A 12,148-nucleotide genomic window follows, 5' to 3' on the forward strand; every position below is an offset into this window, starting at 1 on the left:
CAATCGCGAGCGCCGCGCCGTGACGGGCAGCTCCCGCCGCCAATCGCCGCCCACGGCCCGCCTCCCCACCGGGCGCCGTGGCTACTTCCMTGCGCAGGGGCGCGCGCGGCGGTTCCGGGGCGGCGGTTCCGGGGCCAGCGGAGCCTCCGTCCCTCCCCTGTCCGTCCCGTCCCGTCCGGTCCCTGCCGTGGCGGGCAGCATGTCGGCCTCGGAGGACTACTCCTCGGAGGAGGACGAGGACTACGTGCCGTCGGGTGAGCAGCGGCGGCGGCGGGGCGCGCGGCGGCGGCGGCGCGGCGCTCACGGGCTGTGTTGCAGGTGCCGAGTACAGCGAGGAGGACGCGGCAGAGCTGGTGGCGGAGGAGGCGGCGGCGCCGAGGCCGCGCCGCGCCGCCGGCAGGTACGGGCGGCCCCTGCCCCGCGCGGTGGGTCCCGTCCCGCAGCCCCCATGCTTCCCGGGAATCCCGCCGCCTCCCGCTCACCGCCCGCCTCTGCTCCCAGGAGGAGGAAGAAAAGGGGCCTCCTGCTAGAGGCGGGCGGCGGAGAGGAAGAGGAGGCGCAGCCGAACGGCGAGGAGGCGGCGGACAGCCTGGAGCAGGCGCGGAGGGACAGGGAAGAGGAAGAGAGGAAGAAGGAGGATGCTCTGTGGGCCAGCTTCCTTAGCGACGTGGGGCAGAGGCCCAAGGCGTCGACGGCCGCCCAAGCCCAGGTACCCGAGAGCCGGGGCCCTGGGGTGGCTCCGAGCACACGCAGTGCAGGGATGAAGCTGCCGGCCCGGCTGGGAGGAGCCGTTGAGCGGAGCAGCGGGAAAGCTCTGTTCCCTCCTCATCGTCACCCCCAGCACGGAGCCCAGCCCCGGGCAGGCTGGAAGCAGCCGCTCCCTAGGGGAGCAGGGAGGATCCGTGGTCTCCTAGTGCTGCTTCTGGAGCTGCTCGGGCTGTGCCGTGGTCGTCCTCCCTTCCTGGCCATGGAATTTCCTTGGAGAGACGCGAGCAGCGCGATGAGGTGCTGCCCGCGCTGTGCTTGTGGGCCCGAGGCTGCGTGGCGAGGCYGGCGCCTCCCCTCCTGAGCCTGAGAGGGAGGCTGGCGCCCGCGAAGCAGCGCGACGTGTCCAGCACAAAGTCCTCCTCGCCCCTGCGTGAACTTCGTTTTTGCCACGGTGTTTAAATCACAGGACTCCTGCGGCTTTGTGGTTGCTTCGCTTGTAACTGGTAGAGGAAGAATCCCTTTAGCTGAGCTCTCATGCTCACTGTCCCCCCAGAGTTGTCCCTGGCTGAGCAGCTGAGGCACTTGGGTGTAAAAAGAAAGAGGAGGAGGAGGAAGAAAAATCTCTCCTTTGAGCATTGCTGTTTTTATTGGAAAAAATACTAAAACCATAAATGAGCTTTGGAAGTTCCTTGGTAGTCAAAGCTASTTTTTGGACAGATGTTGTTCCTCTGCTCTTTTTTTTTTCTTTTTGTTGAGCTACTTAAATTATCTTCAAGATCTGTGCAATGTGTGGTTGATTAAAAACCAAAATGGAAGTTRCTCCCTTGATTATGTAAGGGGCGTTTCTTAATGCATACCATTAAAAGCTGTTTAGAGGCATTGTTGACGTAGGTTAATCTSCTCAAGGATTTTTGGGGAGAAATGAGCTTTACTCTTGTTCCTTATGGGTTGTTTCTCCTGTATTCTTGGTCAAAATTAAGTTCTTTCTAGGTAAGTTGTGCTAGCAGGATTACTGTATGGTTGGGGTTAGTTTGGGGTGAAAAAAATAATTGGTCTCCAGGCTTTAGCTTGTTTGGTTTTTGAACCACAGCTTTTCTTTTATGCTCATTGTGGTGTTTAATTATCACTCCTTGTCTGGTTTGGGGTCTGTTCTGATCTCTGGCCTCCAGTGAGAGGCTGGAGCTCAAGTGGAGAATTTCCTGTTAGCAGCAGGGCCTTATTTTTTCTTCTCCATGGGTGACCTGCAAGCCTAAATTGCAGCATTACCTTAGCTCCGTGTTGGGTTCTTGGCCACTGGAGGTGCTTGGTGTTTGTTTTGTTTTCTATTTTTTTGTTTGTTTGTTTGCTTTTCCTTCGTATATTTTACAGGCTGAAGAAGGGAGTGTGAAGAAGCCTGAGGAGAAATCAAAAGAGGCCGGGAAGCCCCAAAATGCAGGAAAACTGACCATCACCAAAGTGTTTGACTTTGCGGGTGAAGAAGTCAGGTGAGTTGACAGATCCACCGCCTCTCAGCTACCCCAAGCTAAGTTGGGGTGTATGGGGGGGGAGATAAAGGGTGCTGGTCTCTGTACAGACTGGGCACGTACAGYGGAGCCGGGGGCATCCGCTCGGCTGTCCCTTGCGCTTCCCGAATGGGGTGGGTGTAGAAAATACTTGGCAACAGCCTCTCTGCCACACTRCCTCTGTGGAGGTAGAGATGAGAAGTCTATGTGTGGCCACGGGGGTGGCAGGGATGTGTTTTATTCCTTCAGTATGGTTTAGGTGCTGCGGTAAGGGCAGAATATCTGCCTGCCTCTGCCCCGGCGATGTGCACAGTCCAAAATGATGATGTAAAGAACAAKAGCAAGGGATGCGGTAAATCTGACCCGGTGGTTAATCCCTTTTTCTTCTAAGACAACTGCAGTGAAGTTAGGCTGGGTAAAATCATCCTTTAGACTCAGTTTGGCATGTGAGATGCCTCTTGGGATGCCCTGCAAGAGGGGCAGGGATTTTATAGACCYGCAAGACCAGTATGGAGAGGTCTGGGCAACCCCCTGGCTGCACYGGGGCCTTGTGGTGGATTTGGTGGTGTCTTTCCCTAGGTGGAGCTCATGGCAGGAATCTGCTGCTGTTATATTTCGTGTGGCACCAGAGGGCAGCAGCTCCCAGCAGTGATTCCTGTGCTGTGCAGAGGGTTTCTCTTGCTTTTGCTTTTAATGGCAGTGTTACTGCCTGAGCTGCTTGGGAAGCTGCTGCTGTGACTCACGGTTTTCCTTGGATTTTTCATTTCCCAACAGAGTCTGGAGTGTAGGAATGCCCTTCATTCACTGATGAAATGGCAAAGAACTGTTCCACTGCAGCTTGCTTTTCTCAGCATCTCCTTGACGCATGCTTCCTATGAAGGAAAAATGAAGCCTTTCTCACAGGCAGATAAAAATCTGTAGCAGAATTACAGGCAGAAACCTTCTCTCCTGAAATAGACCTGTGCTCCGCAGCTGGACTGCTATTTGTCCTGTCTCTCCTGAGGTCTAGRATGAAAGTGTTTGGTTCCAATGCAATGGCAAATCAGGTGGGAAGAGGTGAATTAGCAGAACTGCAGATTTGCAAAGCCCTGWCAGGTTCTGCCATCGCAGTCAGGTGGTGTGCAGCAGAACTGCATTTCTTGAGCTTTGGGGAGGAGTGTGAAATCAGTCTGCAGTCTTTTTCTGAGGTCTGGGCTTGTCCGTYTGTGCATTGTCATATGTCCCATGTCCTGGCATATCTGTAGATCAAGGATATGATTTAAAGGATTATTTTACAGATAAACCTGCTTTGCAGGCTAATTTCAGAACACAGATGTCCTGCTTGTGGAAGAGACTGTTGAGTGTGTTACAGGGCTTTTAGGCTCGTTAAAGCCCTTCTAGAAASTAGGGAAAACTGGTGCTTTTTACTTTCCTGTGAAAAGAAGCCCCAGCTCATTATGATTTAAGGGAGGAATTATTCAAACATCAGTTCYGTGGTGGCCTGTGTGGTGACATGCTACAGCTATGACTGGTTTTTGCACAGTGACAACAGATAGATGGGTTTTTCAAGTCGTGCTCCTGCTTATATTGGCAATACTCACTTGAGAAGTGGAGGAATGYTTCTCTGTCCTGCCAAAAAGGTGTCTTGCCTTGAGGAGCCCTGAAAAATGTTCACCTAAACACTGAGTTTGTGCTTTCAACCTCACTATCTAATCTATAAGATTTTTTTTAATAGTTGTATTAAGTAGCTTCCAAAGTAAAGGCAGACTTCCTGCACTGGCTGCTTTTACAGTGTCCTTGGTGCTGCTCAGTGCTGTCTCTCTGCCTTGGGGAAGCCCAAGAGAAGTGATTATCAGTTTTCACTTATGTTTAATCAAGCAAATAGGCAAAATAATAGGCAAAAGCCTGGAGCCTGAATAGCAGCAGTAATATTGGAGACCTGCAAATCACCAAGATCTTTTTTCTTTCAGCTATGCTTGTATCAACAGGTCACAAAGTCAGCAACAAAGTCTGCAGCAAGATCTGAAGGACTTCCTCCTGCTGGCAGCAGAATTACTTGTGTCCCTTTGCTGCTCTGATAGCAGAAAGTTCCTCCTGGTTTTTGTCCCCTTGCTTTCCTTGCCTATCAGACCCTAGTCAAAGCGACAGCTTCGGAGGCATTTGCTGCATCTTGCATATCAAAGCATGTTACACTGCTGTCCATAGGCTATGAGGGATTGTCCCTGCTTATAGTTATYGATGCATTTCTTCAGTGGCAGCAGGTGAGAGCCAGAGGGCTGCTTTTGCTGTGGAACAGCAGGAATTTGTCTTTGCGTGACCCGAAGATGGCCAAGTGCTCTGAATACCAAGTGCTGGCCCCCTTGCCTGGGGGAGCAGCCGGCAAATTGCTGGTTACAGAGGACAAGGCGCTCGAGTTTTGCGTGCGTAGCTGGGCTGAGAGCTGCCGTGGGAGCTGCGCTGCTTTCTAAATGCTCTGAGGCCCTTTGGAGAGCGCTGCTTTTCTGAAAGCTGGAGAAGAATTTAGATGAGAGTTTAAGCACAGATGGATTYGGGGCACAAATTTCAACAGGCTGCTCATTGAAACTCTTAACAGAAGATTGTTTAGTCCTGATGTCTTGTTGCAGAATATATTTATCTTTTCCCTTCTAAAAAGATGGTATAACCTCCCTTATGTGACTTAAGGAGTAGAAGTCTCTTGACAGAAATCACCATCTGTAGGGTGATACTAGGTGATAATTAGGGTGAAAGATATTCCTTATTAAACTGTAAAGTCCTGTGTGTGCTACCTAAATTTAGCAGGTTTTAATTCTGTAAAATACATGGCGTAGTATTGTCTTGTCAGGCCCAAACTGTTGCATCCTGCAAGTAGAAATAATCTTGGTAACAAATTTCCATTTTCCAGTTGTGCCCTGTCTGCTTTTCATTCTTCCCCAGGTGTTAAGTGGATGAGGAGCAGCAGGTGAGTGTCACCCAAATGGCTGTAACTCTGGGCAGGGAGAGCAATTTGTGAGGGCAGTTTACCATCCAAATGGAAGGTCAGAGTCATTTCTCACGGCCCGGGAGAATTTAAACCACTTTGGAGCCCCTTATTTTATGGACTTGCACCATGTGCTGGGTGTGGGCTTGCATTAATAGGGCATCACATCCCTGGTACTAGGCTTTCTCATTCTTTTTAGGTGCTGCAAAATGTAATTGCTGTATCACAGCACTTGTTTCCTCCCAGGCAGCTCTGCTTCTTTGACCTTGCCTTTCTTTAAACTGCTGCTGTGCTTAATGCATCGAGGGGCTTCTTATGCTCCTGCAGTGAAGACTGATTTTGCATCCGTCCTGCATTGCAGCTGACCCAGCCCTTCTGGTGTCACTGTCACAGTGTAGCAGCATGTAAGGGAAGAGCCAAGTCTGGTCGTTCAATGTTATAAGGAATAGATTTGCATTGGGAATATGTTCTGTGCGTCTTTGTTTCCCTTGGAAGGGTGTAAAACAACAGTGAGAGGAATGTATGGGGTAGGTGCTAGCTTGGGCATGGCAGAGCTGTGTTCAAGACCCTGCTTTGTCCTTATATTATAAATTCTGAGTAAAAGGGACACAGCCAAAAGCGTTTTTGTCATGTGCATTTCTCATCCGTGATTCCTGCTTAAAGCCAAAGCTCTGAGCACTCGGCCGTGGTTTGGAGGGGGTGCTCGGCTGGCAGAGCAGAGCTGTGGTAGCCCCTTCCCAGCGTGCGTGAGCGAAGCAGCCGAGGCAGCAGCAGGACTGCACTGCCCCCGTGTCACTGCTGGGCCCTGTTGCAGTCAGGTGAGAACCATGGCCATAAGCTGAGCACAGGAAGTTCCGTCTCCAGGTGAGGAGGAACTTCTTGATTGTGAAGGTCACAGAGCCCTGGCACAGGCTGCCCAGGGAGGYTGTGGAGTCTCCTTCTCTGGAGGTCTTCAAAACCCGCCTGGATGCCGCCCTGTGCCAYATGCTCTGGGTGTSCCTGCTKGAGCAGGAAGGTTGGACTAGATGATCTCTAGAGGTCCCTTCCAACCTTAAATATTCTGTGATCCTGAGGCTTCCCTGTCATGCTTCCCTCTGCTATCCCAGATGGCTGTCCTCTCCAGGAGCGCCCATCTGAGACCCAGAAGGACTCCTGCCAGGCTAGAAAGATCCCTTCCTTTCCAGTCCCTGCCTCTGATGGGTAACGTGCTCCTTGCAATGAGCTGACTTCTTGCAGGCATTTGCCACTGACCTCTGAAAGAACTATGGGATTCATGTGTATTATTATTATTATTTTTAGCATTAATCCTTGAGACTTTTTCCTCAGGATTTTCCCTCCGCTTGCTTGCTCGCAGCACGTTCCTGTTCACATCTCCCACCTGCCTCTCAGGTGTGTCTGTGATGTGAGCAATACTTGGTGTGCAGCCAGAGATGCTGTGAAAGCTGCTCCTATGGCTGCTTTCTGGGCCCAGATTCGTGTGGAGATGCTTCCAGAACGTTGGTTAGGCTTCCAGATCTTCTTTTCRGTGTGAGTTCTCTCCCTATGGCTAGATGCAGTGATAAGTAAGTACAAAAATGCAACCAGTACTTGCAAGCTACACATCCTTCTTTTAGTCAAGCAGCAGTTGGCATCATTCTGGTTGCTGTGTCAGGAATGCAGGTGCTGGGGGTTGTGAACCAGAGGGATTTGCAGCCAGAGAGCTGGGTCTTTGCTGTGGGCTTTGCAGAATGGGTAAATGCTTGTCTGGTGACCCTTCAGTGACTTGTTTGAAGGTGAGCAGATGGGTGAGGTTTGGGTAAAATTGGCTGATGCTCATCTTCCAGGTTGAGCTTGGTAATCTTCCTTGTCTGCTGCTTGTGTGCCTGTTTGCTGATTAATTCAGGCTGCTTCTGGAAGCATTTCTCGTGTGATTAAAGCTTGCTGCTGCTTTGAAACTCCCCACTGCTTCTGTGGGCTGCTGAGCTTTGCACAGTGCTCCTCCTGGGTGAGCTCCTGGGCTCAATTTGCAGCTGTGAAAATCACCTGACGTACAGTGGGGTTTTCTTGTTCCAAGGGGCAGATGCTGACCCAATTCCCTGTGCCCTGTTTGCTTGAAAGCTGTCTAAAAACCGGGCTTTACAAAAGCATGATGGGGCACGGGTGTGTACAGAGGAGCAGGAGTCTCTGCTGTGAGTGTTTGAAGCCCTTGAAGACTTTAGGGATGTAAAAGGGAAAAAATCCTTCGCTCTCCTACAGGACTGTCAGCCTGGCGTTCAAAGCATTTCTTAAAGAAGTGCTGTTACTCCTGCCTGGGAGTGTGAAACCTGAGGTGTACTGAGGGAGGCTACTGATTCCCTGGGCTCTCTGGGCCTTGGACCGAGGGATCCTGCTTCCTTCAGGCAAGTCTGGACCATGTAAAAGCAGGAAGGGCTGGTGCCAAACAAGCTGCACGTGCACAGTGTCCTGGTGAATGCAGACCTCTGTGGTGGATTAAATGGATAATTAGAAGTTTATATAGTGTCTTAAAAGGGATTGGGCAAATTCATGGTGGAGGGGGGAAAAACCATCATCTAGGGGCACCTGTGAGACATGGACTGCGTTGCGTTTTTCCCAGTTCGTGGATCTGGAGGAGGAGGGAAAAAAAAAAAAGTGTATTAATACTCTTCCCTACTCCTTTACAGTTGGTCACCCTATTGGATGACTTGATGTCTCCTACTGGGAATTCTTCAGGGAGCACTACAGGCTGTGTCCACTGCTGTCATTTGGTGTGTTGCCTTTGGCCCTTGCAGTCCTGGCACTTGGGCCTGGTTGTCTCGGGTGCCGCGGTGAGACCTGAGCCAGGGTTACAGGTCAGCTGGGCTCCTGGGCCTTGCTCTGAGCTCTTCACCTTGATGAAGACGGTGGTCTCTGGAGAGCTGCACCGAGCTGGTTAAGGACTGATTGATTCCCCTGCGGCAAGGAGAAGTGCTGAGCTGTGCAGCAGCAGAGCTGAGGTGGTGATTTAGTTCTGTGCTGCTTTGCAGGGGCTTCTTCGTTTCCTCTGATTATCACGAGGTTTTTATTCATTTATTTTAAGGCTATTCTGTCTCCGGTGTATTTACCACATAGAAATGCCCTATGTCTCCCAGGCTGCTCATCTGTTTCTACCTCTGGGTCTGCTGTCCTCCAGCCAAGCTCTCGCCCGCTCCATCCCTGCCCTTTCCGTGGGAGCAGCTGGAGAAGCRCTGGATCAGGCATCCGGAAGCAGCCTGTGCTGCTCGGAAAATCTGTGTGTGGCTCCTTCCTTCCCAGTGTCCGCGGTGCCCTCCCTGCTGCAGCTCGAGCCATCCCGGAGACCTGTCCTTCCTGCTCTGCTCTGGCAACAGTTAAGGTGTTTGCTGGAGCTCCAGCTGCTGCCCTGGGCAAGGATTGGCAGGAGGGGCYGGGGATGCTCCCGAGTTCATTTATCTCAGGAAGGGAGGGGAGAGGAGGGAATTTACTCCCCCAGCTGTTAAGTTTTCAAGGACATAGGGAGAGGATTTTTAATCGTGTCCACCTGCCTCCTCGTTCTGGGGGCTYGATGTGGCTCGGATGTGTGAGGCGAAGAAGTGCCTGGAGAGCCTGTGGTGCCATTAACTCCTCAGCCGTGAGGCTTGTGGGGGAGCTCGCAGGATGAGGACGGCGATTCCCGCCGTGATTCCCGCTGCGTTGTGCGATTCCCTCRGCGATGCCAAGGGAAGGCCAAGTGCTCCTGAGGGTGAGGTGAGCTTGGGAGCTCGGCTCTTATTGCCATTGCAGACCTGTCCTGAGAGTGCCTCTCGCCAGGAGCCTTCGCTGCGAAAGCCGCTGGCATGAGGAGGTAGCTGAGCATTAACCCCTGTCTCCAGGAGATTCCCRACCCCTCTCCAGGTAGGTGGAAAACCAGCCCCACCTGGGTGAGGGGTGCGGGTGCTGTGAGGCCGGGCATGGCAGAGAGCCAGCAGGAATACCTAGATGGAGGAGGAAGTCCATCTTTGGCCTCCTTTTTACAGTGATTTTTGGCTCCCCTGTGGCAAGGAAGCACTAGGAAATGCAAGAAAAATCAACGCTAGCAGGCTGCCCTGGGAAAGCTGCTCTGGTTCTTTTGCGGGCTGGGAGGTCTTGTTCCCTTTCCCTGCCTGCTGAGGGCTGCTTTAGCTACCAGGACTTTATCCGTGCTCCTCCCTGCTTTGCCAGGGAACTGTATTTAGCCCCTTCCCAGTTCTCTGGTGACTGCCTGCGCTTTCTTGCTGGAGGTTTAGGGATTGCCCCCAGGCCTCAGCCTTGACGAGGCCGACGGGCTCTGCTCTTCCCCTCAAAGAGGCCCTGGCAGCGTTTTGGAGCTCACCAGATCGGAGCCTCACCTCTCAAGCGCTTCCAGCCCCTCCATGTGAGCGCCAGGAAGCCCGAGTGTCACTTTGTGACTGTTTCCTTTCCTGTCCATGAGCCCTGAAGTGCTGATCTTGGCACAAAGGGCTACAGGCAGCAGCCTCCCCGTTCCTGTCCTTACGGAGTGTTATTCTTAGAGGTCAGAGCAAGCCTTGGCTAGCCACAGTTTATATTGGCTTTTGCAGCTTCACAAACAGCTGTTAAGTCAGGGTTAGGATTTTCTTCCTTTTTTTTTTAAATTTTTTTTTTCCTTTGATGCCAGTAGGTGAAAATACAATCCCTGTAAGGCACGTGAGAACACCAAGGTCTCGTGGGTGTCCTTTGATAACCTCTCCTCTGTGAGCCCCTTCACCCAGGTGGCTCAGAGGGGTGTTTGGTAACGTCATGTTCACCTCTTAGAAGGTACAAATGGAAGTTATGGGGTGCCTCAATGTCTGAGGTGTAAACTGCAGGTCAGGCCTCTGAGACAGTGGGGTTGGGTGAGGGAACATCATCCCCCAGGTTTAAGTATTGCTTAGGGAAACACAAAAATAGGTGGGTAAAGTTCTGACCATTGGGATGGTGACAACTCATGACCGGGCTGTGGGCTGGCTGCTTCACAGAGCCTTGTCTGGTGTCTCCTCCCTGTTGGAAATCCYGGGAGTAGCTTAGTGAAGGGAACGCTCCCTTCCTTTGGATTTGGGGATCCTCTTGAGAAGGTGGCAAGCAGAGGTCCAAAAGGTGGCCCGAAGCCTGGTTAGAGGACGTGGGGCAGCAGCATCAGCTCTGCGTTGGTGCTCACACATCCCAAGGTCTTTGGCCCACAAGAGGTAGAAGATCAGTCATTTCCTTTGAGGCTTATGAGGTTARGACTTGAATTTAGAAAGCGTTTTTGGTGCTAAAATCCCCTTCATCTCTGCGCTTGGAGGGGTTTTTCTTCTTTGTTCCTTGAGCACAGAGGTCCTCCCAGGAAGCACCTCAAGGTGGACTTCAGGAGAATATTCCTTTTGCCTCAGAGGACTTAGGGCTTTGGGGGGAGGTTTGTGTGTGTTTTCTGTTTTTTTTTTTTTTTTTTTTCCATTTTCCTTTAATGAACCCTGTTGCAGAGCAGTGTTTGTTCCTCAAGTGATTGTTTCTGAAGGCTGGAGGACTGTTTAATGAGGCTACATGCAGATGGGATATTGAAAAGGGGTAATTAGCCTCACTTTTTTCCCCCCTCCYTCCCTCTGGGATTCCCAGAGCTAACAACATTAAAGATCAGGTGGATTTTTTTTTATAATTGTGTCAGGCTTAAACTGGGGCAGGATTCCCCAGTGAGGACTGAAGGTCCTGAGTGAGTGGTGAGGAGTGCTGGCATTTTCCAGGTGGCATTTTCCAGCAATTCCTCTCTTGCTCTCTTTCTCTATGTGGAGGTCAGGAGAGAGAGTGACTTTGGAATAGGAAATTGGATAGGAAATAGGAATTGGATAAGAAAAAGGAGAAAAGATGGTGTATGGAGCTTACTCTGTTACTGAGATGAAGGTCAAAAAATTGCTGTTAAATCCCTTGGCAGGACAGCTGGAGCTTTGGAAATGTGGTGCTTGCTTTGGGCTATGTTCCTCCTTCCTATGGGCTGCTTACATGGCAAAGTGGAGTGTTCGGAGCAACCGTGTTTGTCACGTGAAACTCCTCTTCTTGAACTAGGGCCCCCACAAAATGTGAAATGGCTTCTGTGATGGCATGTGAGTTGTCATAGATTTGGTGCCCAGMTTTTAACATCGGGGCGTTTTGCCTGAGTGTTGGTTGGTAAATGGAAGTGAGTGATGTGTGTATATGTAAGAGGCACTTAGGGAGCTAATTGACAGCATATTTTGATTATAATTGCTTTAAAATACAGAAGACCTTCCTATTTTGCAGCTGCACGGCATCTCGTGCCGGGGTGTTATCTGTGCTTCCAGACACCAACACYGTCCAAAATATTAATAAAATGACTCTGTATCTTGCGAGCCAATTTAATAGCCTAGGAATATAATGAAATCTTTATGGGGGGGATGAGAGACAGTGGTTTTGTGTGTGAATTACAGGGTCTGCAGACACTAACTGCTTGTTTCGGTGCTGACAATATATTTATTTTTGTGTTTATTTCTGGATTAGAGCGTGTGAATAGCATCCCAGTAAACAGCCAGGCAAATAGTTGCTTATCAAGTATTTAAAAGTGAAAGGTCTTGTAATTTTCCTTAGTAATGACTGTGATTTCTTCCAGCTGGATTAATGGCTCTCACTTCTCCCCATGAAAAACAAGGAGTGTTTGGGTTTCTACATGGAGTGCTATTGTCTCCTATAATAATGTAGACCAGAGCGTTTTCCCTCTTCTTGGCCTGCAATCCAAGGAAGGATGAAATGGGCATAACCTGTGTTAATACCTTGTAAAACCTTGGAATATTCCTGCTTTCCTCATTTTGTGGGCCCAGCAGCAGCCCAAGTTGCTTTTGATCCCATCAGCTGGGGCCACATGTTGAGGGTGGAGGGATGGAGGCCGCCTTGTCCCCGCGATTCAGGCAGCGCCCTGGGGCCTTGTTTGAGCCCACGGAGCTGCAGGGCTCCGGAGGGAACAGATCTGCTCTGAGRCTGTTAGCTGGGTAAACTGAGGCTCGTTAAG

The 12,148-nt window shown here is 50.9% G+C and overlaps 1 long non-coding RNA gene across 1 annotated transcript; it reads left to right on the forward strand.

Moving 5' to 3' along the window:
* Positions 1–152: 152 nt before the first annotated feature.
* LOC112943299 lies at positions 153–369 on the forward strand. The gene is made up of 2 exons (XR_003248545.1): positions 153–254; positions 319–369. It is a non-coding gene; the product is annotated as an uncharacterized LOC112943299 (long non-coding RNA).
* Positions 370–12,148: the final 11,779 nt, after the last annotated feature.

Source organism: Nothoprocta perdicaria, unplaced genomic scaffold (genome assembly GCF_003342845.1).
Source record: "Nothoprocta perdicaria isolate Ctin4 unplaced genomic scaffold, notPer1 scaffold_143, whole genome shotgun sequence".
Classification (NCBI taxonomy): Eukaryota; Metazoa; Chordata; class Aves; order Tinamiformes; family Tinamidae; genus Nothoprocta; species Nothoprocta perdicaria.